A 27,028-nucleotide genomic window follows, 5' to 3' on the forward strand; every position below is an offset into this window, starting at 1 on the left:
GGAACATAGAGCAATAGAAATAACTGCTTAATGACCCTTTAATAATCAACATTAGTGATGAATAAAATAGCAGGATATGTATTCAACAAAAGTATTTACTTTTCTGATGGACAAAATCTAAGCCAAAGAGGAATTCATTATGAATGGTAGGATCCTGTAGATATCACTGTTCAAAGATGGCTTTAGGTTGATAATATTAAACCTCATGTTACACAAATATTCAAGGGTGTTTGGTCTATAAATCAACATAAGTAAAAGACCAAATAGATGATGTCTGTCATGCCACTGTCAATATGAATCTAATATATGTAGTGTAGACCAGTGATGGTGAACCTTTTAGAGACTGAGTGTCCAAATGCCAACCCTCACACTTCATGTGAACCCCCTGTTCCTGTCTTACCCCAGATAGGGAAGGGAGAAAACATTTCTATTGGGCTGCTTGGCAGAGGGATGGTAATATGAGAAATGTCCTCAGGCGTGTGGAGAGGGGGAAGGGAGCAGCCCTTTCCAGTATGCATGTTATAGGTTTGCCAACATGGGTATAGACCTTTTCTAATAGTATATATATATATATATATATATATATATATATATACATATATATATAATAACACAAATATGTAGTCAATTGAGTTCATAAATAGAAAGTAGGGAAAGAGACATGTAGATTGCCTTAATAAAAACCCAAAGCTCACTTTCTGACTCCAAGATTCCCATAACCACAAAATCCCATCTTTTCAATATAAACGTTGTGCTGATAGTTCTTTAAAGTACTGAGATCTGAACCACTATTGCCTCTGAAAAAATGAAGATGATTATCACACACAGGGCACTGGCAAGGAACAAGGTAGGCATAAGCATGTTGCAACATATTAAAATAATGAGGCACTCCAAAAAATAAAAGAATTATGGTATAAAGAGCAAATATTCTGATTAAGTGGTGACAGCAAAAGATGACATGTAGACAGTCACAGGGCTCTCCTCGTACTTTCTTAATGTCTACAATATTTGGTATATCTCCTGTGCTAAATTTTTTTTTAAAGGAGAAAAAAGTCAGTAAGATCACAGTTCTGGTTTTGTACTTAAGAGTTTCTTTGCACTCCTCTAATATTTTATATTCTCATTTTTTAAAAGCATACCCAATTTACTGGGTAAAGTACAACCTCAGAGTAATTATTATTTATATTTGTTATTGATTTATATTATTAGTAATTTGGAGCAATATTTCATATGCTTATTCATCATTATCATCACTGGCAGCAACATTTATTAAGTACTTACTATATGCCAAGTCCTGGAGACACAAAAAAAAGGCAAAACTATGTTTCTTCTTCCAGAGCTATTTGTGCATATCCTTTAGAGAGTGATTCTTGGGCTTCTTTATATACTTGGGTTGGTTCCTGATTTATCCTGGATAGTAGAATCTTTAAAATTAAAGATATTTGATTCAAAGATTTTTTAAGCAAATCAATTGCTTCCTTCTTTTTCCTAGTGTTACTGCTTTTATTCATACAAAAGCTTTTAATTTCATGTAATCAAATTATTTATTTTTAATCATGATTTACTCTTCCTCATTTAATTAAGAATTCCCAACCCACCTCCTGGCAATAACTGTAAAAATTTCCCAATTTTTCTCTTCTAATTTTTTTTAGAAGGGCCAGATATATTAATTAATGCAAAAATTTGCCTGGCTCTTTATGATATTCAGAAATTATAGCCCTCCTATTTTTAATTTCCATTTTAAGCTTATTAAAATCTATGTTTTAAGATGTTGGTATTTTAATTTTTTTAAATCATAAATTTAGATATAAAAGGAAACATTGAGGCTATATAGTCCATTCCTCATATTTTCCAGAAATGACAACTGAGATCTAGAGAAATTAAGTTATTTGTACAATAACAGAGTTAAGATTTGAACTTAGGCCCTGTGATTCCAAAATCATCTTTTTTTTCTTCTATCCCATGTTTTACACTATGGTAAATCAATATTTCTCTTCCAATTAATTTATATTCTCATATTATGGAACATTGGGTTCTCAAATTCAGTTTTTCTGATTATCTCTTAAATAGTTTGTTCCATTGTTCTATTTTATAACCAGTAGCTAGTAATTTTGAGGATGGCTGCTGCATAGTATAATTTAAAGCCTTTTCCTCATCTATATTTTTTCCTCATCTGTAGTTTTTCCCTGTTATTTCCCTTGAGACTCTAAACCAGGAATTCCTGGAGATTTGAAACTGCAGTCTTACAATATTCTAACACTAGACTTCAGTGCCTCCTTCAAGGATAGTTAACTATTATCCACAATGATAGAGGAAAATAGAAGAAAGGATAATACAAATCAGAGGATAATCTCCCATCTTTTATATTTGATTTACAAGTCATTTTTTGTTCTTATATGTGAAAAAGTTCAAACCAAGAAATGAAACCCCATTGCAAAGACTGAACTGGGAGATAAAAAGATCTCTTCCCACCCCCAAGTTCCCTGTCTTCCATTTCTGCCTGCTTTCTATTTCATTCACATTGAGCATAGAACATTTACTTCTTGGAGTATACTAGCACAATGGTGGGTACATTGTAGGAACCTTAGAAGTGCTTGTTGATTCACTGGTGATGTAGGGGGATTAAAGGAGGAAGCTTCATTACTAAAGTATTAAAAGACCTTTAGAAGGGCCTATGACAAGATAGAGGAAAAGACCAATGATTTCTCATTTCTGGAAATTTTTTCGTCATGGAAGGAACCCTGAGTTTGGAACTAGAAAACCTGTTTTGAATCTCTGACTCTCCAACCAAATGGGGGAAAAGAAAATAATTTCATATCTCGGAATATGTAATTAACCATTGTTCTGACCCAGAGCTGCGTAACTACTACTCTTGAGACCTGCTTAATGCCATATTGTTAGTTATTAATAATCTTTGAAGTAGGGAAAATGGTAGGTTATGATTTGCATATCTTTTACAAATGTTATAACTGCTATTCATTTAATCAAATGTTCATCCTCCAAAGCATACTATATATTTTCCACAAAACATTATTTTTTGAGGGTGGGGCTCAATTCACTTTCTTTATTTTTTTCTCAGGATTCTTGGTCCAGGCCAGTGGAGGCACCAGGATGTCCTCTGAGCAGGTAAATTAAGTAAAAACTTCTTTTTATAAGGGAAAATAATGCTTTTAAATATTTATTAAGTTAACAAAATGTTTAGGGTACCTGGGGTTACCTAAATAAAAATAAAACATAACTTTAATCAGATGTTAGAGCTAGGAGGGACCTTAAATGCCATCATTTAGTTAAGCTATCTCATTTTATTTATGATGAAAGTGTGACTTACCTAAGGTTAAACACAAAGATCTATACACTCCCATATCATTATCCTTTTAGGACCTTTCTCTAAACTTTTGATTCACCCAATTCGAGTATAGAGTGGTTTGTCAGAAAAAGATGGACATATAGTCTGGGGTAGGAGGCTGACTATATGTAATGGGCTATGTTTTAAATTTTTTTCTTTGAATAATTCATCATTCAGAGCAACATAGCCCCATAGCCATAACTCCACAGCTAGGTATATTAAAACACCCATGTAATGTGTGTTTATAATAGTGTAATAGTTCATAATTAATCATATATTATAATATAAATAGTAGTATAATAGTTAATAGTTAATAATAGTGTAAGATCAGACATGACTGCAATCACAGTTTTCTCACTACTCTCTGCCTTATTTCTCTCTCTCCTATTGCTCCTCCCCACCTAAAATTCTACTAGGGCTACAAATACTCACTGCTCTACCTTTTGTTTTCTTCAACTTAGCATCATCTGAATGTATTACTTTTACTTTGAATTCATATGAAGGTCATTCATCTCATTCATTATTCCTCCCACTATCTCATCATAACCCATAAATATCATAAAAAGATTTGATGAAGTCAAATCAACGTTTTTAGCATCTACTACATAGAAAATACTTTGCTAAGTACTATGGATGGTATAAAGATGTTTTTGCTTTGTCTTAGTATCCTCAGTCCTAAGCACGGTGCTATCCCCATAGTAGACACTTAATAAATACATGTTAAATTGAAAAAGACAGTCTCTATCCCAAAGGAACTTAATATTTCATTGATTGTCTGCATTGGCCTTGAATATTTATAGTCAGTGTCGAGATCATTATGACTACTGAGGATCCTTTAAAAGTATAAAATGTAGAAAAAGTACATAGAATGTCCAAGTGTGTCCTATTTAAACCAATTTTGCTTTTCAGAGGAAAGAAATCAAAGGAAAGTCGTTGGGTACATTGTAATTACTTTATTTGCTCCATCCTACAATGCAATCAAGCTGAGACATGACTGCTTATTGGTGTTGAATTAATGAGAGGAGCAAGAATTTAAAAGTCCTTATATGGAGTTCAAAAGTGGCAAAATGACAGTTAAATCAAGACTTGAGAAGAACAGATTGATATTCACTGTGTTAAAGAGATATTTAGGCTTTTTGTAAACATCTTCAGAAGGCAGACTGAAAGCTGCACAAGCAATTTCAGTGAAGAGACTTCTGTAATTTGGCTGGGTCTCTTTCACAGAGGCTCATTATTGTCAACTCTGCCTTCTTTTTCAGCAAGCTGAAAGAAAACACAACATAAGGTAGGACCTGTATGTGCAAAGTGAAGTGATAAATTAAGCACCCTGCAAGAAAATAATGATGATGATAACCATTTTATTTTTCCCCCATTACTCAAGATTTCTGAGTATAGTTTCCTGAGACCTAAATTATCTATATATCTAAAAATACTTCAAAATCTGTAATATCTGTAATTGTATGTAGAGGAAATATTTATGTGAGATAAAAACATGTACACAGTCAGATTAAGATATTCTCTTATTGACATGTTGGTTAGAAATGATTTGTCTGTGATCTTGTAAACATCTTTGAAAAATAAGATGTGAGTAGATACAGTAACATTTAAAATTCTTGCTTCATAGAACCTTTAGGATATAAGTATATTTAAATTACTCAAATAAAGGAGGAACGTATATGTTGTCAAGTGCTCACTTCAACCTCCAGAAAGCAACTGCCAACTCTTCTCAACTGCCCCCTCATCCAAGGTTTCCAGGGGGGTCCCCTGGAATTCTGGGTGAGGCTGTCCCTGTATCTTTGTTTGCCACAGTCTGGAGTATGCTAAGTAAGATAATGGCTGTGTCATCAAACATGTTTTTATTCTGGTAGCCTCTTTCATGAGTTTCACAGTTCTTAAACTAATCTTAGGTTTGAAATTGTTGTTCACTGACCTAGCCATTTTGGAAAGCAATTTCGAATCACTCCCAGAAAGTTATCAAACTTTGTATACCCTTCTGTGATGAAGGGAGTGTGAGGAGAGGCTGGGATGCTTGTGGACTGAATTTAGAATGTAGATATGAAGACAAATAAGGTAATTATATAAGAGATAAGTGAATTCTTTTTTGTACACTCTACTTTTACTTTGTATATGGAAATGCTGGTCTTATTTGGTTTTGTGAAGTTTGGAAAATAAAAAGGCACTTCATTTCCACAATGGAAGCTCCTGCTTTAACCAGCCACACTGCACAATCTCCAGATGTCACCCCATACACATCTCCTGGGCCAATGCCATTGTAGGAGCCATTGACTTTCAAGATTCTTTTAAGTCATCAACTGCCCACATAGCTTTCTTGATGTGCTCAAAATATTCTTCAGTCAGAATGTCCACATTCTTTTTCATAAAGATTGTTAACTTGTTGAAATTTTTTTTCACTTTTGCAACTTGGGTTCTCCAGCCACTTGTAGGGAAATGTAATCTCACAAGCAGCTTCATTCATTTTCTGCCTAAATATCTTCTTTGAGACATAATTTCTCCTATTTTACAATTTGTCCTCATTGGCATAAAAGGTAAAGGTTTGTATCACACATGAGCCTGTTTGAAGGAATGCCTAATGAAACACTGAACTGTCCAGGGGCCTGCTCATGTTATCTCAAGGGCAAAGACAAATCCCAATTACAATCTTTCCAAAATTCAAATGTGGAAGAATTCCCTTCATCACATTTTTGCTTTGTATGAAGGAAAATTTTTATTCTTAACAGTTTCCAATAAGTATCATCTTTTTGTTGCTTGTACAAATTGTTTTCTCCTGGGATTAGGCAGGGAAAGTTGCTGTGTTCTTCACGAGCAAAGTAGCAAGAACTACTATAAAGAATTCTTTAAAAGATATAATAGTAGACAAACTTGTACAATAACCTAAAGACATGGATACATGCATATATCTATATCTATTTATCTATACAGATGATAAATATAAATATAGTTGGATACATAGATAGATACCTAAATAGATGATAGATGACAATGTAAAAAAATTCAGGTAGTTGGGCCTCAAACTCAACAAAATATGAATAGCATACTGAAACATTCATAGGAAATTGCATAATTCTCTTAAAGTTTCTAAAGTTCTTCTTGAGACAAAGGCCTATCTCTTCAAATCAATATTTTTTTCAGTATTATGTGGCTAGGAAACATGGAATACCACAGCATTGGAAGAATTAAAAATTAGAACCATTCAAATGTCAATGGAAAAAACACATGGTGGATATAAAGAGGCTGTATTACATTATGGACATGGGAACATGAAGGATACATAGATTAAAATGTGATATCAAAGAACTACCCATCCAAAAAGAAAATGAGTTGGTCACATAGTAATTAAAAGTGACAGAGAGTAGTTATTTTCCATTGGAGTTCTCCATTGTTATTCTTGGATATCAAGAAAAAGCAAAAATATCCTCTGCTCACTGAGTGAGTGCCCCTAGGTGAACATATAAAGTGGAGTTGTCATGGGCTCATTAGAATCTGCATAAGATCTTGGATTGGCTTGAGTATTTGAACATAATAACACTGCCTTACAGATCTGATAAGCAATTTACCAGAGATATTTTATTTGTTGATAATTTAGCTATAGTCTAACATCCTCCAAAACTTTAAAGTTGCTACAAAGACAACAGATAAGATTAGTGGATAGTTACAAAGAAGTAGTATGGCTTAGGGGCTAGAGTGCTACAATAGGAGGCAAGATACATAAGTTCCAATCCTACCTCTGACTGGTGTTACTCACCTTGGTCAAATCACTCAGTCTCTATGTATAATATCCTAGGGCTTATCTATTAAGATCAGAGAAAAGATAAATCTGTCAGTATGGTATTAGTTCTTATAGCTGAATAGCTTACATTGAAGAAATCACAAATCATCTGTGTAGTTTTTATAACACCTTTTTGTGAAGTTATTCCTTCAATTTTCTTGTAAAGGGCAACTACTCACAAAATAATGTACTTTGACAATTATGGTCAAGGGAAGAATTTATGAACAAACAAGAAAGAGATAACATTATGAGATATAAACAGATAACTTTGAATACAATAAATTAAAACACTTTTTGCATAAACAAAACTAATCCAACCCCAATTGGAATACAAACAACAAACTGTGAAATCATTTTTATAGCAAATGTCTCTAACAACACCCTCATTTCTCAAATATTTAGAGAACTAAGTCAAATTTATAAGAATGCAAGTCATTCCCCAATAGATAAATGGTCAAAAGATATGAACAGTTCTTGGATGAAGAGATTATTATTATTATTAATCTGTTACTTTCTGTCTTGGAATCAATAAGCATATTGGTTCTAAAGCAGAAGAGTGGTAATGACTAGGCAATGGAGTTTAAATAATTTGCCCACAGTCACAAAGGTAGGAAGTGTACACACACACAAATACACACACACACCCTGGCTTATCAGGTTGCAGTGAGCAATCCAGCTGCTTTCAGTGTAAGAGGAGAAAATGGGATTTAGATCTCACCTTCTCCATCCAAATGACTCTCATGTGGGCAATCGGCAGTGGGAGGTAGCTGCAGGCTTGGCAAAGATTCTCAGGCAGTTAGCTAGGGAGGCAGAAGCAACAGGTGGTAGCAGCAGCAGTAGCAGGAGTTGCAGCAGCAGTAGCAGAAGTAGCTGGAATTCCCCTGATTAGGAGTGGAGGCAAGAAGGCCACAGAAGAAGAAAAACACAGTTTTTTCAAATTAATCTACTCACTTAGTAAGGGTCCTAAATTCCAGACTTCTGGTTGCCATAAATGTAGGATTTAAATTAATATCCAAAAGTCCAAGAATTATATTTTATAAAGTTTATTAATAATTGCTTGAAGTAGAAGGAATAAAAGGGAAATACAAATAAAAAAGCCCTAATTATTTAACAAAATTAAGACTACATGAGCAAAACTCTCCTGGCTCTCTCCTCACACCACCTCCTGATCGCAGGAAGAGCAGAGCAGAGGTGGGGCTACACAAAACTTATATCCTCCCTACATCAGCACATAACATGAGCAGAGAAGTTGGGTTCTTGGAATTGTAGTTCTAGAGTTCAAATTTTAATTACACAATACTGGTTGGATTTCTTTTTTATTTCATCCAAAAGTTTTTTTAATTATGTAAATCTAAAGCATATAAATAGAATTAATCACAGAATCTCAAAATTTTGGACTTGGAAAAGATCTCAGTGTCCAGGCATTTAATCTAATCCATCTCTCTCCTTCCTTACAAATTCCTAACTACGATCTCCTTTCTCCTACAATATACCCCCCAAAATGGTCATCCAGTCTTTATCTGAAGATTTCTAAAGAAAGAAAACCCATAATCTTCAGAGGCATCCTGTTCCATTTATAAATATCTCATTGGAGTTGTCATGAAAAGTTGTCATTGAATTAATTGAACCATTAATGACTATTCTTGGAGTCCCGCTGATGCGGGCTGACAGTGGTCAAATAAGGGACAGTAATAGTAATGAGACCCTTGTACTCTGAAATCTTGGAATTGTCACTAGTTTACACTAATTAAACATCAAATGAAAAACCTGTGGTTTTAGCATTAGTCAAGCATGAATTGTAGATTGCTCAATTATTTACTTTGTGTACTGGATCTGTAACATTCTACACTAGGAATCAACTTTGTGTTCTTGGAAATAATTATTTACCAATAGCAGTTCTCCAGTGTACTATATCCCCACAACCATGTTCCTACTCTAGAAGGGCAACATGGAGCCTGCTCACTGGGGACTCTGGCATTCCAGAATAATCCCCCAATCTTGCACATGCTCCTTATTCCCTATGGTAACAAATACCAAAATATACCTCTACCTGAGTTTGGAAAGGGAGATGCTAAGTTACCAGACTGCAATATATATACCAACTCTGATCCACAAGGTGTGAAAGCTGCCACTCCTTGGTGGAAGCTCCCACTCTATAGAAGAGCTGCTACTCTATACTATCAGCTCCAAAGAGATCACTCTACTAACCCGTGGGTTTATCCATCAGCCCTAAAGTTACTTGATTAGCTCCCAGATTATTCCGGTAGCTATTATACCACCAAAAAAACCACTTATACTTCAATTAAAATTCTTTTCTTACTTCTGGATTGAACAGAGTTTGAGTCGACCAATCTTGTGGAAAGACCTTGCTACAAACTTGGCTATATTTCTCTCACATCACCATCATTCAACCAGTGCTATATTAATCTAGGGAGACTAGCAACTAGAGAGAGAGCATGAGATAAGAAGGACAGGAAAGATTGGGGCTAGCATGCCAGAGAAGGACTGAGTAAAAGAATCATGGCACCATGACTGGGGGTTATGATCTTTGTTTATTATGACAAAGAAAGGCTTTTATAGTGAGTAAAATATTAAGCATTGCAACATTCTTGGGAGGTATTACTTTCCCACAGGATAATGTTTATGAAAATGACTTCACACATGAATATTATCAGGGTTACTATTATAGACATAAGCAAGTTCAGAAACAGTGATTACTAATCTGTTCTGTGTATTTAGGAAAAGACATACTTGGTACTTTCAGTCATGATGTTACAAGGACTTTTTTGCTTTTCTGAGTGAGGGGGGTTTTAATGATGACCTTTGGCAGAGGGCAGCAGTGCTTTTGTGTGAGAGATTGGGGCCACAGCCAGCAATCTCAGGCAAAATGACTTTCCTCAGTGGGCTTGATCTGTCCTGAGCTCTTCATAGATAGGACAAAGCTTCATTTTGTAAAACAGTGTGGCTCTCTAGAGTCTGGTTACTCAAGTGCTTTTCCTGCCTGAGTTTTTGTTCCCTTGAGTTGAGTCTCCTTGAGAAAAATCTAATGTCACATAATTGAGGTTGACTTGGTGAAAGTCATTGGCACAGCATACCAAGGAGCTGAGAAATAATGATATTGTGAGAGATTGAGGATTGCCATACCCTCTCCAAGTCTTGGAGCTTTTCTCTATTTTTATGTGCTTGGATACCACTGGGCTCTAATACACTTTTGGGGGAAATGTGCTTTGGGATCAGATAATGCCTAGCCCATCAATATAATGGCCACAGTATAAGTGTGGCTTACCTTTATTTCTTTGGCTAATAAATAAACCCCTAAAATCTGTTTTTGTACTTGAGCAGATGCTGAAAAATCCCTTGAGAAGCACAGCTTGTTCATAATGACATTTTACTGTCACTTACTCCTTAATCTCCCACAGAGCAAGAATAAATTCTGAACACAGTTTAGACTCTGCTCTTAAAACTTGAAACTACAACCTGTTTAAACACTACAAACTACAATTCAGAAACAAAATAATCAGATGCATTGATCTCTGATTAGATTTAATATAAGAATACCATTCCTTTACATATCAAAATATCTAATTATATACAGCAACAGCAATGAAATATGATAGTCAATTGTGAATGACTTAACTATTATCAGCAATGCAATGATCCAGTACAACTTCAAGGGGACTGATGATGAAAAGGACTATCCACTGCCATAGAAGGCACTGATGGAGTCTGAATGCAGATTGAAACATGCCGTTTTTCACTTTATTTCCTCCATGAATTTTTCTCTAGTGGAAGTGATATGTATCTTCCTTCACAATATGATGAACATGGAAATGTTTATTGTGTGATAATATATAAAACCTATATCATATTACTTTCTTCATAGGGAGAGGGGAAAAAGGAGAGAGAATATAGATTGCAAAATGTCAGAATATTATTATTAAAATTGTATTGACATGTTATCTGGAAAAATAAAAATTAAATTAAAATATGTTTGATTGGATCATAATTATAATTTCTTCATTATTACCAACTATTATATCTATTGGTCAAATTATGTTTGTGGTTACAATCTCCTCATAGATTTCTAACTCCTCTGTCAATTCATTTCATATAAACTTAGAAGTTAAACAAACACAAATGGCTTCTAGATTCAAGATTTTGGGGTACTAGGCAGAATGGAACATCTTTCTTCAAATATGGAGTGTAACACTAAAAATGCATATGGCTATCATTCTTAGATATGTAAGATACTTTCTTGAGAAACTTTTCTTTCACAAATAATTTACACCAAAAGTTTGAAGATGTGAAAGAAGCCTCCAAAAGTTGGTGTTATAAAAATACATCTGGTTGATGAAGCTACTCTCTATTGCTCTTCACAACACTTTATTGGGTTGCTAGTTTTTATCTTTCTTTTTAATCTAGCTATTTAATTTCCTGTTTGCTATTTTTATTCTTATGCTTTGTGGCACCATATGGTACTATAGTATCATGGAATTCTTTTTTTTCAAACCCTTACCTTCCACCTTAAAATCAATACTATGTAATGATTGGTTCAAAAGCTAAAGGAGTGGTAAAGGCTAGGCAATGGGGTTGAGTGACTTGTCCAGGTCACACAGCTAAGAAGTGTCTAAGGCCAGATTTGAACCCAGGACTTCTCATATCTAGATATGATTGTCAATCCACTGAGCCACCTAAGTGTCCCTGTCATTTCATTCTATATTCTAGATAGGAACCAAGACCAATGACTCCCCTGGTTTCTTTGGCTATCATTAAGCAGGATTCTGTAACACTTCTATTGATCTATGTCTAGAATTGACCACAGTTGTGAGCTATCCTAATTTCACAGTCCTCTATATGTAAGCCATCATCTCATTCTTGATTTAAAAAGGATATGGGCCACTCATGTGGTGAGGGGAAGGAATATGATGAAATTGATACTATGTGCTGGATTAGAAACCATGAAATGTAAAAGATGTAGAGAACAACCTATCTTATAATTTTTGGAGCCTCTCAGAAGGATCCATGGAATAACTAGAAAAGAATGGCATGTACTATGCAAATCAGCTAAAATCTTCACTGATAGAGGGAGTACCCACATTAATAAGACCTTAGATCCATTTGAAGTTTTTCTCTGACTGCACAAGCAAGTTCTCAGTTTATCAAGATTCTGGAGAATGGCCTTTGTTAACTCCTCTGTTTCTTACATCCTTCATGCAACACAATGGCCAAAATATCTTTAATTGATGAATTTGAAAGAATTGTTCTAATGTCAGCTCTGTGAAACAGTTCTTAAGGATACTTGGGCCTGATTTCTGACACACCCTTGCATGACCCCCTAACAAATATTTTCCCCTTGCCATGAGCTACAGTGATTCACAGTATTGTTCTGTAAAAATCTTTTCAAACCCCTTTAACACTTTAATGTTTTAAATTGTTTTTATTATTAAAGTTTTCACATTTTTCCTCTTCCCCAACAGCTCTATAATCCCTTTGATAAAATACCACCAATACCAAGTATGAGTCATCTTCATTACAGAATCAATTGTTTTTCCTTCATACTGTACTGAAAAATCAAATCTTTTCTGCCCTGTGGTTGAAGTTCAGTGCAGGTTCTCAAAGCATCCCAGTGGTGTTGTGTAAGTGGCTTAGCTAATAAACTTATATCTCATCTCACAAGTGATCTTATTGAAAAATTCAAGGTCAACTTCACTACTCAGATTTGTGGGATTTTTATATGAAATTTCTGCTTGGGACACAAAAGTAGTTAAATGTCTTTTAGCCCTTTGGATCAAACTCAGCAAATCAATTTTTTAAATTCAGGCATATATGAAATTCAGGTCAGTTTTGGAGAGCTTGTCTAGTTGAATAAAGGCAAAACTGAGGGGCTTCATTATGTTTTCCCCTTCTTTACCTCAGGCTGGTCAGGTGGTCTGGGAATAGTTCTACATACTAAACCACCTGCTGAATTATATAGTTTAGTAAAAAGAACCCTGGAAACTTGGAATGAAAAGGCCTGAGTTTGAAGTCCAACTCACTTGTGGTATTTACTTCTTTTATGGCTTTCTTATTTCATCTCCCAAAGCTATTTCCTTACCACAAAATAAGGAGATCAGAATAGGGGCAGAGAAGTTGAGCAGCTAGAGTAGTGGACTTGGAATAAGAAAGTTTTAGGATTAAATCTCAACTCTCATACAAGGTGTACATGCCTGGGCAAATCAATTAATCTCTTTGGGCCTTAATTTTATCATCTATTAAAAAAAGTTCTATGAACTAAATAGTCTCTAAGTTCCTTTACTCTTCTAGATCCAGTGACCTAACATTTAATATTTTTGACTTTCATTAAGATGATATTTTTTTAAAAAATCTATTACTACATATATAATACTTAGCTTTCTTCTTGGAATTGGTTGAATTAGGTGGCAAGTATGAAATGGTATGCTGCTGGTACTGGGGTTTAGGAAAAATAAAGGAGTGACATCTTATGAGCTTAATTGAATTGGGCAGCTAAGAGGTATAATGAATAGAGCCTAGCCTGAGTCAAGAAGACCTAATTCAAATTTGGCCTCAGAGTCCTAATACCTGGATGATTCTGGGCAAATCATTTAACCTCTGTTTGACAGTTTAATCATCTGTAAAACAGGGATGATAATAGCACCTGTTTCCCAGGATTGGTTTGAGAAACACATGAGATAATAATTGTAAAGTGTTTAGCACAACTTGGTTGGTACTCTTGCTGTATCAAGGAATAAAACCTAGAGGAATTTGGAATCACCTTGGCCTCTGGGGGATTTTCTGTTCCTTTTTTCCCTTCTCAGGACCTGACTTAGATTTCTTAAAGAATTTCATGGGCAAACATGCATTTGAGGGATGTATGGCAAAAACAAACACAAGGTGTGTACACTTCAATTAAAACATGAATGGCTGCAGAATGTAAAGAGGACTGACAACATAGGAAGCAAGAAAACTTCCTCAGATCTGACCCCGAAGAGGGCCAAAAGTGGTTGCCATTTATATTCTATGAAGAGAATCCAATACTCTTGATTTGGGATTCAAATTCTTTGACCCTTTATTTCCCCTCTTTTTATTTCTTTTACTTTCGCTGACCCAATTTCCTCTAGGGACAAATTCTTTTTGGGTCCTAAATGTTTTCCTTATTATGAAAGCAACAACTTTATAGCCTTAGGGAGAAATTGCTTCTGGGAAAAGAATGAACTAGTGCTGGTATCATAACCCTACAAGACTTAAGTTTTATGAAGTCATGGCCTTTCTCTGATTTAACTTTGCATTATTTCCCAGCTCTTAGTGCTGTGCTATGCACCAAGAAGGCATTTAATAAATTTATGTTTGCTGAATGAATATAAGAATATTCTCTGCCTGTGGAATGCTACTATGCTTGTCTTAGTTTGAGAATCATATAGTTCCAGTGTGGGAAAGGATCACAGATGCCAACTCTGATTTTTCAGGTGAGGAAACTGAAACCCAGCAACGTTAAGTGTCTTGGTCAGGATCATCTAGTTAGTAGGCTCACAAAGTGAAAGGATTTGAACTCTTATCCTCTTGACTATCCACCATGCCTGGTTACCTCCTAGGCCATATAGTTCAGCTGTATTTAAGGAAGAATCTCCATGAAGTGGCTAAGTAATCATCCAACATTTACCCTACAACCTTGAGTTAGAGGAAATCTACTACCTCCTGATGAATCTTATTCATAATAGCTTTATTATAACACCTCTAGTTTTTAAGGAGTTTTCTATATAGCAACAAAAGATATCATTTCATAAGAAATCCTTTGTTTTTTTAATAACTCTCCCAATTAATATGATGAAATCATAGGGTATCAGCCTTTGTCAGAAAGGAGTATTTTCAAGGGCATAACCTGATAATTTTTTAAAAAAATATTTTACCTCAATTTCATGTAAGAACAGTTTCCAACAGGTTTCAAAGAATAATGAGTATCAAATTCTCTCCCTTTTCTAGTTTCACCTCCCAAACTTCCCCCCTCACTTTGAGTTGGTAAGTAATTTCATATAATTTTTACTTATGCAATCATGCAAAACAATTTTTCCATATTAATCCTTTAATGAAAGGAACCAAAAAATTAATAAAGTGAAAAAAGTTTGCTCTGGTCTAGATTCAGACTCTATCAGTTTTCTTTTTCCCTGGATGCAAATAATGTTTTTTTTATCATGGATCCTTTGAGATAGTTTTGGATCATGGTATTATTGAGAATAGATGAGTTATTCACAGTTGTTCATTGTACAGTATTCCTGTCCTAGTGTACAATGGTCTCCTGCTTCTGCTTATTTCATTCAGTTTCAGTTAATATAAAGTTTTTCCAGGGTTTTCTGAATTCCTCCTGCTTGTCATTTCTTACATCAAAATATTCCATTACAACTTCATACTGTTTCTTAATCAGCCATTTCCCAATTGATGCGTAACCCTTCACTTTCTAATTCTTTGCCTTCATAAAAAGAGCTGCTTTAAATATTTTTGTACCTATAATTCCTTCCTCTTTTTTATTTATTTGGGATACAAAACTAATAATATTGCTGGGTTAAAGGATATGTCTATCATATATATTATATATCTATAAATACTGTCTATTTTATTTTTTATTGATTAATTAAGAAAATATTTCCATGGTTACATGATTCATTTCTTTCTCTCCCCTCTTCCCACACCTTCTCTTAATCAACGTGCAGTTCCATTGGGTTTTACAGGTGTCATTGATCAAGACCTATTTCCATATTATTGATATTTGCACTAGAGGGATCATTTAGAGTCTACATCCCTAATCATATACGCATCAACCCATGTGATCAAGCAATTGTTTTTCTTTTGTGTTTCTGCTCCCACAGTTCTTTCTGTGGATGTGAATAATGTTCTTTCTCATAGGTCTCTCAGAAATGTTATATCCATTACATTCAATTGTGCCACAGTGCATACTTCTCTGTGTATAAGGTTCTCCTAGTTCTGCTTCTTTCGCTCTGCTTCAATTCATGGAGGTCATTCCAGTTCACATGGAATTCCTCCAGTTCATTATTCCTTTGAGCACAATTGTATTCCATCACCAACAGATGCCACAATTTGTTCAGCCATTCCCCAATTGAAGGGCATCCCCCTATTTTCCAATATTTTGCCACCACAAAGAGCATGGCTATAAATATTTTTGTACAAGTCTTTTTCCTTATTAACTCTTTGGGGTATAAACCCAGAAGTGGTATGGTTGGATCAAAAGGTAGGCAGCCTTTTAAAGCCCTTTGGGCATAGTTCCAAATTGCCATCCAGAATGGTTGGATCAATTCATAACTCCACCAGCAATGTACTAATGTCCCTATTTTGCCATATCCCCTCCAACATTTATTACTTCCCTTTTCTGGCATGTTAGCTAATGTGATAGGTATGGGATGGTACCTCAGAGATGTTTTAATTTGCATTTCTCTAATTATTAGGGTTTTAGATAAATTTTTCTTGACTATATAGAGCTTTAATTACTTTATCTGAGAAATGCCCATTCATATCTTTTGAACATTTATTAAATAGGGAATGACTTTTATTCTTCTACATTTGACTTATTTCTCTATGTGTTTGAGAAATGAGGCCTTTATTAGAGAGACTTGTAAAAATTTTGCACTATTTATGATTATTGTGCATTACTCTCCATCCTACATTCCCCTGTTTAATTTCTGACCACCATCTCCCCCAAATTGCCCTCTTTTTAAAATCAGCTCCATCCCTTTCTCTTATTCCCTTCCTCTCCTACTTTGTTTTAGGTAAGTTAGATTTCTCTACTCGATTGTGCATATTCTTCTCTCATTGAGCCAATTCTGATGAGATAAAGTTCACATGCTCCTCTCCCCACATCTCCCATCTTCTCCTCCCCTATAAAAGCTTTTTCATACCTAGTATATGTAGGATAATTTATTCCATTTTATTTTTTCTTCCCCGGACCTCCCAATGCAATCCTCTCTCATGCCTTAATTTAATTTATTTTTTTAATTCATTCCATCATATTTAATTCATATCCTTTTTTATGACTATGTATATGCCTTTTCTAATTGCCATAATAAAAATGGTCTTTTATGAAATTAAAAAGAATCATCTTCCTATGTAGTTATTTACACACGTTAACCTTTTTTGAATTTCTTTTTATCTCTCTTTCTTGTTTACCATTTTATATTTCCCTTGAGTCTTGTATTATAAGGTCAAATTTTCCATTTAATTCTGTTTTTTTCATCAGGAATGTTTGAAAATCCTCTATTTTACTGAATACCCATTTTCCTTCCCCTCCTCCCAGAAGCATTTTGCTCAGTTTTGTTTGATAAGTGATTCTTGGTTGAAGTCCAAGTTCCTTTGCCCTTTGGAATATATTATTCCTGGCCTCCATTCCTTTAATGTAAAAGTAACAAAATCTTCTGTTATCCTGATTGTGGCTCCATGATATTTGAATTTTTTTCTTTTTGGCTGCTTGAAATATTTTCTCCCTTGCCTGGAAGTTTTAGAATTTGGCTAAAATATTTCTGGAAGTTATGCTTTTGGGATCCCTTCAGGAGAGTATCTATGCATTTTTTCAATGTCTGTTTTGCCCTCTGATTGTAGAATATTATTTGAATTTTCCTTGAGAATTTCTTGAAAGATGATGTCTCAAAATTTTTTTATTGTAGCTTTCAGATAGTCCAACAATTCTTCAATATTCTCTCCTAAATTCATTTTCTAGTTAAATTGCTTATCTTATGAGATATTTCACAGTTTCTCTTAGTTTTTAAAATTCTTTTGACTTTGATTGTTTTTTGATGTCTTTGGGAGTAATTAGCTTCTATTTGCTCAATTCTAATTTTTTAGGCATGATTTTCTTGAGTGAGCTTTTGTGCCTCTTTTTTCCCATTTTGTCAGTCTACTTTGTAAAGAGATCTTCTTAGTGAATTTTTGTACCTCTTTTTCCATAAGCAATTTTTCTGTTTAGGAAGGTCTTTCCTTAAATGCATTTGTGTATATCTTCTTCCATTTGGCCAATTGTGTTTTTAAAGATGTTCTCTTCTATTCAGTGGATTTTTGTGCCTCTATTTCCAATTGACCTGTTTTTTTAAGATATTAATTTATTCAATAATTTTTGTGCCTCTTTTATCAAGCTGTTGGATTTTTTCAGCCATTTTTGGGGGGAGTAATTTAGTAGAGACCAGATGGTTCTGTGTAACCTTCTTCACCATCTTGACACTATCCCTTGATACTTAGTATCTTCTTGGGATAATACTGGGAACTTCTTCTCTCCAACTACAAGTAACTATTTATTAAAAAGTTAATATACTCTAAGTGCTATATTAATCTGGAGACACAAAGCCATAAGTCAAATAGTCTCTACCCCAAAGTTTTTACATGTTAATGAGAGAGATAGCATATAGCCATATGAGTATGTACTAAATATATATATATTTAATACAGGGTAGTTTTGTAAGAGAATAACCCTATTACCAGAAATAATTTCACAAAGAAAACTTTGAAGTTTTGAAGGAAACTTAGATTTCCAAGAAATAGAAATGAGGAGGAAGTGAACTCTGGACCAGAGTTGGAGAGTTGTTTTGCGCAACAGCAAGTAGATCAGTGTTTCTGAAATATAATGTCAGGAGGGGAGTAAAATACAGAGAATGTAAAAATAAGAAGGGGTCATTTAAGCTTTAAGAAATTATATTTTATCCCTGAGACAATAGGAAGCAACTGATATTTGATGAGGTAGAGTGACATGACTAGTCCTGTGTTTTAGGAACATTGATTTGGTGGCTTTGTGAAAAATGTTTGGAAGTTGGGGAGAAGCTTAAGACAAGGACAGCAAAAAAGGGGCTATTTCTAAGCACTCAGGCAAGAGATGGTGAACTAGGCCAGATTTAGGGTAGTGGTTATGTGATTAAAGAGGAGGGTATGTATGTGAGAGATATTGTAGATATAGAAACAATGAGGTTTTGAAACTGCTCAGAAATGTATAGGGGAGAGGACTTGAGGGTGACACCAATGTCATGAACATGAGTTCCTGAAAGGTTGATGCTTACTCTTGATAGGGCAATAGGGAAATTTCAAAGAGAGAATTACACTGGGAAAAGATAATCCTGTTTTGGACATGCTGATTTTCAGATGCCACCAGGATGGATAGACTGAAATTTTTAATAGTAGTAGAGAATGGTTGGATCAGTTCACAACTCCACCAGCAATGCATTAATGTCCCAGTTTTGCCACATCCCCTCCAGCATTCATTACTCTCCCCTTCTTTCATTTTACCCAATCTGTTAGGTGTGTGGTGATACCTCAGAGTTGTTTTGATTTGCATTTCTCTAATTATTAGAGATTTGGAACACTTTCTCATGTGCTTATTGATACTTTTGATTTCTTTACCTGAAAATTGCCTATTCATGTCTCTTGCCCATTTATCAATTGGGGAATGGCTTGATTTTTTATACAATTGCTTTAACTCCTTGTATATTTGAGTGATTAGACCACTGTCAGAGTTTTTCGTTATAAAGATTTTTTCCCAATTTGTTGTTTCCCTTCTGATTTTGACTACATTGTTTTTGTTTGTACAAAAGCTTTTTAGTTTGATATAATCATTTATTTTACATTTTGTAATTTTCTCTCACACTTGCTTGGTTTTAAAATCTTTCCTTTCCCAGAAGTCTGGCTGGCAATTTGGAACTATGCTCAAAGGGCTATAAAAGAATGCCTGCCCTTTGATCCAGCCATACCATTGTTGGCTTTGTACCCCAAAGAAATCATAGATAAACAGACTTGTTATGAAAATATTTCTAGCCGCGCTTTTTGTGGTGGCAAAAAACTGGAAAATGAGGGTATGCCCTTTAATTGGGGAATGGCTGAACAAATTATGGTATATGCTGGTGATGGAATACTATTGTGCTCAAAGGAATAATAAACTGGAGGAATTGCATTTGAACTGGAAAACCTCCAGGAATTGATGCAGAGTGAAAGGAGCAGAGCCAGAAGAACATTGTACACAGAGACCAATACACTCTGGTAAAATAGAATGTAATGAACTTCTGTACTAGCAGCAATGCAATGACCTGGACAATTCTGAGGTACTTACGGAAAAGAACGCTACCCACATTCAGAGGAAGAACTACAGGAGTGGAAACAGAAGAAAAACAACTGCTTGAACACATGGGTTGAGGCAGACATGATTGGGGATGTAGACTTGAAACTACCATACCAATGCAACTATCAACAATTTGGAAATAGGTCTTGATCAATGACACATGTTAAAACCAGTGGAAATGCACATCAGCCATTGGGGGGGTGAAGGGGGGGTGAAGGGGAAAGTAAGAGCATGAATTATGTAACCATGTTAACTTTTCTAAAAAATAAATATTAATAAATGTTTAAAAATAGTAATAGAGAATTAGAGCTCAAGAACAGGACTGGAGCTGAACAGATTTTGGAGTTATCTATATCAGAATCGTTGAGCACTAATGATGTTGTAAAGGTGGTGACAGAGTTGAGAGAAAATGGAAGAGGTCTCAGCAAAGAGTTTCATGGATATAACTAAGGTAAATAAATGTGAATGACAAATAATGATTGGAAAGACAGGAGGAGAATCAGGAAAAAGCTGTCTTTAACAAACGAGATAAAAAGTTACAGAAGGTGATCAATATAGCAAAGAGATTAAGGAGAATGAGGATTCAGAATAAACTGTTAAATTTGATGGTTAAATCACTAGTGCAGTCACTTATACTTTGATGTTTCTTTCAACAAGAAAATTTTTTTCCAACCTGATTGATATATTAGGGAATATTTTTAGCATAACATGAATTTCAAGTTGACTAATGTGTGATTTCTTATTCAAGATATAGCAAAATGCAGAAAACTATACTTTGCAATAACTTACACGTTGCAACCTTTCTGAATCCCATTTTACATAAGCAAACTTCAGCTCTTTGTCAAGGTAGAATGTAATTTATTGTATGCCGTCTGATGAAGTAGGGGTTATTGGTAGAGGAGAGCTGAAGACTGTTTCTTCTACCCTTCCCACCCCTTCCTTCTTGGCCTTGGATCTGAGTCTGGAATTATGGCCAGCTCAACTTGCTTGACATCTTGTTAGCTCCTGATGGTAGTTGTCTGCCAATGCAGATATTAAAAATGAACACCACCTCTGATTGTAATATTTATCAATCTTTAACATCCAGCATATGAATATGACTGTGCCACATTTTAAAAATATGTTGCAGAAGAAAATTTTTGAGAATTGTACCCCAAATCTATTTTGTCCATAAGTCCTTTTAAAAAAATAATTCTGTATTTTTGCATCATATGGTTCTTTTTGGGAACTCATGTAGCATTATAGCAAAATTGACTATAATTTGAGAAAGAATTGTTTTAGCTCATTTGTCATTAGAAGCTAAAGTTCAAAAAGTGAAGAAAGAAGTGAGAGAAGAGGAGGTTGAGACAAAATCTAAAAATGACCTTTTCAAGGATTTTGATTGACAAAGGGAGGAGAATAGATGTCTCCAGTAAAGGGATTAATATGTGAACAATTCTGAATTTGGGATTCTTGAGTTCTAGAGTTGGGCACTAGTTCCTAGAGAGAATTTTAAAAACCAATACACTTGGAGGATGAAGAGCACAATCAATAATATTTCTCTTTTGCTAAGAGACTAAAGCCAGATAAGTAAATTTGTACCCTGTCAGCCCACCCTATTTCAATATGAATCACAAAGATGGTGCAGATCAGAGATAAACTGGGTTCATTTGTACACAGTAAGGGATCTACTTTTCAAAGCAGCCCAGTGAGCTTAGTAGGAATGCTTGAGTGCTTTGCTTCCTATGGCTGTCTCATACAAGATGATCACATTATAGATTTTGCCTATGTAGGAGTGATTACCCTATTACTCACTTTTGGGGAAATAATTAGCAGGATAATTTATGTATGGGAATTGGTTTTTGACAAATACTCAGCCCAGAAGGTCCCGAAAATCAGTTAATGAGATTTAAAATCAACTATAAAGATACAACTACTGACTGGTGATCATTTAAACAAGTTTTGAGATTGAATTAGAAGGGGAGGTGGAGACTGCTTATATAAAAATTGACCATATTCTTGAAGATCTTTTAGAAGTTAAGTCTGCTAGTCTACTTGTCAGTCTAGATATATAGTCTGAGGACTTGAGAAAAATATATGGACTTTGTGTCATTCTTATGAGAAGGTGGTATTTGGGGAATATAGGTTTTCTTTTTCTTCACCAATCTCTTAGTGGATATGGTGGTTAGCAGTGGACCACTCTTTCAGCAGTTCCAGAGTCATTCAAGTCATTCAGTCTGAGAGTTTGGTTGATATATGTCCAGAAGAGAGGAGAGACATGGAGTGGAGATCATTCCTGATCTACTCTAATTCAATCAATGAACTTGCTCACATTTGTAAAGATGTCAAAATAGTGGTTGCATCTCCACAGTTAATAGAATACTGTCTTAAATGCTCTTTTGGGGGAAATAGGTGGCACAGCAAAAAGAGCATTGGGTTGGAAATCAGGAAGATTCATCCTGTCAAATATGATCTCAGAGACTACCTGTGTGACCCTGGTCAAATCAGCTATCTTTATTGATCTTACATCCTCATATGTAAAATGAGCTGAAGAAGCAAATGGTAAATCATTCCAGTTTCTTTGCCAAGAAAATCCAAAATGAGATCATAAAGAGGCAGACACGACTGTAAAATGACTGAACAAATTATTGTCTTTACTTTTTCTTTTTCAAGGGATTTTTAAGTAGAAGGGGAGAATAGAGGGAGAGAACTTGGTCCAAGATCAATTCTCTTTACATTATTGGAATTTGGCTATAAGAGTCCTAGGATTTTTGAATTTGGGATTTCTTTTAGGTTATAAATGGAGGATTCTTTCAATTTCTATTTTCCCTTCTGTTCAAGAACATTAGGGCAGTTTTCCCTGATAATTTCTTGCAATATGGTACCCAGGTTCTTTTTCTTTTTGATCATGGTTTTCAGGTAATCCAATGATTCTTAGATTCTCTCCTTGACTTTTTCCAGTCAGTTATTTTTCCAATGAGATATTCAGATTTTCTTCTATTTTTCATCCTTTTGAATATGCTTTGTTTCTTTCTGTCTTATGAATTAGCTCTCATTTGCCCAATTCTAATTTTTGGGGGAGCCATTTTCTACTTTGAGGTTTTGTAACTCCTCTTTTAGGAATTATTTTCCTATTTGAGGTATTATCAATTTCCCTACGTTATTAAAATTTCATTGCAATATTATTGGAGAGGCAGTGTAGAGAGAATCAGGTAAATAGAACCTGAGTGTCTTTGAGTACCTTTGCTAAGAGAAGGTGAAAAGCATTTGTTAAGCAAGTGCCATATTTCAGAAATTCCACTAAGCAGTTTATAAATAAAATTTCATTTGATCCTCATAACAATCCTAGAAGGGAGTTCCTATGATGATTCCCATTTCATACTCTGAGACAGGCAGAAGGTAAGTGAGTTGCCTTTGGTAACACAATAATTAAATATCAGGGGACAGCTAGGTGGTTCAGTGGATTGAGAGCCAGGCCTAGAGATGGGAAGTCCTAAATTCAAATCTGACCTCAGACACTTCCTAGATGTGTGACCCTGGACAAGGCATTTAATCCCCATTGCCTAACTCTTACCACTCTTCTGCCTTGAAACCAACACATTGCATTGAATCTAAGAGAGAAGGTAAGGGTTTAAAAAATTATTAAACATCCAAGACTTAATGTCCTGTGCTCTATCCATGCTGCCACCTAGCTGCCTCCCTGGCTTATTGTTTTACTGAAGGTATGGCTTGAAGTTCAGACATATAAATATCTTCTTTTTTCTGTTATTTTTTCAACATAAGTGGCTAGAACTTAATGTTCTTTGTGTGGCAAGTTGAGTAAATCTATATTTCAGTTTAGTCTCTCCAATTCCTGTATACTAATCATTGTAGACATTTCTTTCTTAAAAAGAAAAGAAACAAAAATCCATTCTCTTTAGGTAAAGTCTAGCAGTTATTTCATAGCTTAAAAGTATCAAGAAATCCTAAAATTCATAGCTGGGCAAGACATGCAACAATGGTTGTTGAAACAACCCTTAGAATTCCGGAAGGCATAATTCAGATTAAAAATGAGGACACTACTGAGAAGCCTGAAGAAAAAAATAATGTGAACAGCAAAATACTACTTGGCTATAGCTATGGAATCAGGGCTTCTCTCTGGAACTTTTGGTGAGTACCATATGTTTATTCAATTCACATGTAGCCATTAAGTTTATATTATTATTTCTACATGGTTTAGGTCTATAAATTATGTGTGTGTATGTGTGTATTTATATAGCTTTATATTTTTGCCTAAGGTATAAATATGCCTGATTTAACTTTGCCAGGTCTGATCCTGGTACAAATTGAAATTTCTTGAAAATGTGATCAGTGAGTAGTTGGATAATTTTTAGGGATTGTTCGGAGAAGAATAAAGGACTTTGGAGCAAAGGATTAAACTATGGACTTATTTGTTGTAAAGGTACTTTCTTTTGTACATTCAGGAAAAAGTAGCAGATGAAAACAAGAATCCAAATTTAAGAAAAAAATAAGTGATTTATCAAATGTTGTCCCTTAGTTCACGTTTCTTCCCATTTACTGTTTGCATACCTTCTCTCCCATTAGAATGTATATTCATTGAGGACAGGGATCATATTTTTTTCACTCTACATGCTCAGAAATTCACCTCATACAATTGATAGATTTAAAGTTGAAAGTAACCTTAGAAATTATCTAGTCAAGCCCCTCATTTAACACTGAAGAAACTAGAAGAGAACTGGGGGCTGAAGGGCTTGACCTAGGCTACCCAGTTTGATAATGGCAGAGGCATTATTAAAAATAAGTTGGAGTTGCAAGGAAATGTTTAATTCTATAACAGCAAATCATTTTGTTCTGACCAAGATTAAATTATATTCTGTGCTTACATATTAGGTTCTTATAACTGGTATAGCAGAAAGTCATAGAATTTTCAGTAAAAGGATATATGTTAATTCAATTTTTATCATCATTTTTTCAGGGTCTTTGATAAGGATGCTAGAGACCTATGACATAATACTAGCTTGTCAAGAATAGGAAGGGCTCAAAAGGGGGAATTAAGGGTACAATTGTAATTAATATTTTATCAGTGTCATCATTCACGCTATATATTATCTCCATATTAAGACCAGAGTCGGGTCCTATAACTCTTGCTATTATACTTAGAATAACCCATTTGGTGATCATTTTGCAATACTGTGTCAAGTGATACTTGATAGAAGAAAATTAAGTGTAGGCTAATCTATTAGACTTTTTTAATTTGGAAGATTCATTTTTAAAGGGAATATGGAGTAATCGACGCCTACATTTTGTACAGTTCAATGTAATAGAATTAAATGGAAAAATATGTAATACTTTCTGCTTTGTTTCCCTAATCTACCTTCTCCAAGCCAAAGTACAAAAGCCTTTGTTCCTTCTTTCTTTGATAAAAGACATCTTAACTCTTTCAATTTGTCCCAGTTTCTCTGCAGTAGAACCCACTTATGAATTCCCCCAGAGAAATTTCTTTTCAAGGCAGCAAGTATCATTCTTTAAAATTTTATTTCTACCAGTCACCTTTACTTTGCTGTGGATAATCAGATTAATTTTCTTGAAATAGCCCTACTTTCTGCTGTTGCAGTTGTGCACAGTACAGAATGATAATTTTGATGCCAGGTTAATCTTTAGTTCATAGCAGAGGAGGGCTGAAAAATGCTAAGACAAAAGTAAACATTTAAAGGATTTTAAATGTCACATAACTGCTGGCTTCATTGAAATGTCTCCATTTCCCCCTCACCATCCCTGCAAAAAGGTCTCCCACTTTTCCGTATATCAAAAAGGACTTTTTACTTGTTCATTAGTGAAAATGGTTTCTTCTGTTGGTTTGTACGTACCCTTGATTGATCTTATTTTTTGTTTCATTTTCCTATAACTATTAAAATTTATATTTCTGTTGTTTAGTGCTTTGATGTTAACAAAACACTTTCACAAATTGCACATTTGACACAAGATATAATATTTTAAAAGCATCAATTTTGGAGTTAGAGATATAGCTTTGAACACTGCTTCTGTAACTTGACCTTGTGCAAGTCCTTTAATGTCACTGAGCTCTATTCTTCATTTATAAAGTAGGAAATAATAATTCTATTACCTAATTCAGCTATCTACCTCATACTCAAAGAATTACAAGGTACTTCAGCGTTCATCTGTTCCAACACACCTCTGAGTAAGAAACCCTTCCAAAAGAGCAATGACACTCCCTTGTGAAGATCTCTATTGATAAATAATCTACTACTCACCTACTCTAGACAGGCTATCTTATTAATTCTTATTAACAGAAATATAGTAACCCTTTGACATCATCTTATATACACTCTAATAAGTAATAGCTATTTGTTACTTAATAGACACAAATAATAATATAGTTGTAGAACCATGGTACCCTCTCACATGAGAGAACCCTGATGTGATAAATATGAAAATTGGATTAAAAATACTTTTTTTCACCTATGCTTCCATGATTCCCTGATATAGTAACTATAGAGATCCTATTCTATAAACCAGAGATTTTTTGAGTGGCCTAGGGTGGTCGTCAGATGTAAAGAATGAAACAGATTGGAAGCATGGCTTGTTAGTTCAAAGTGCTCCAAGATACAATGGAGTCACAGGTTTATTATATATGAAGTTAAAGATCCCTTTCACCCAAAAGCACAAGGAAAGTTTCCCACAGATACACAGAGCTGTAATTTTACCATAGACAAAACAAAAGGCTTAGAAGGTTCAAGGTGTAGATAAAACCTATACTAAACCGTCAGCTATATTTGTTATCTCCAAGCGAAGTCTGGGAACA

General features: G+C 34.7%; 1 pseudogene; it reads right to left on the reverse strand.

Annotated features, from left to right (window-relative positions):
* Nucleotides 1-691: 691 nt before the first annotated feature.
* LOC123246645 lies at nucleotides 692-9,139 on the reverse strand (annotated as a pseudogene).
* Nucleotides 9,140-27,028: the final 17,889 nt, after the last annotated feature.

Source organism: Gracilinanus agilis, chromosome 4 (assembly GCF_016433145.1).
Source record: "Gracilinanus agilis isolate LMUSP501 chromosome 4, AgileGrace, whole genome shotgun sequence".
Classification (NCBI taxonomy): domain Eukaryota; kingdom Metazoa; phylum Chordata; class Mammalia; order Didelphimorphia; family Didelphidae; genus Gracilinanus; species Gracilinanus agilis.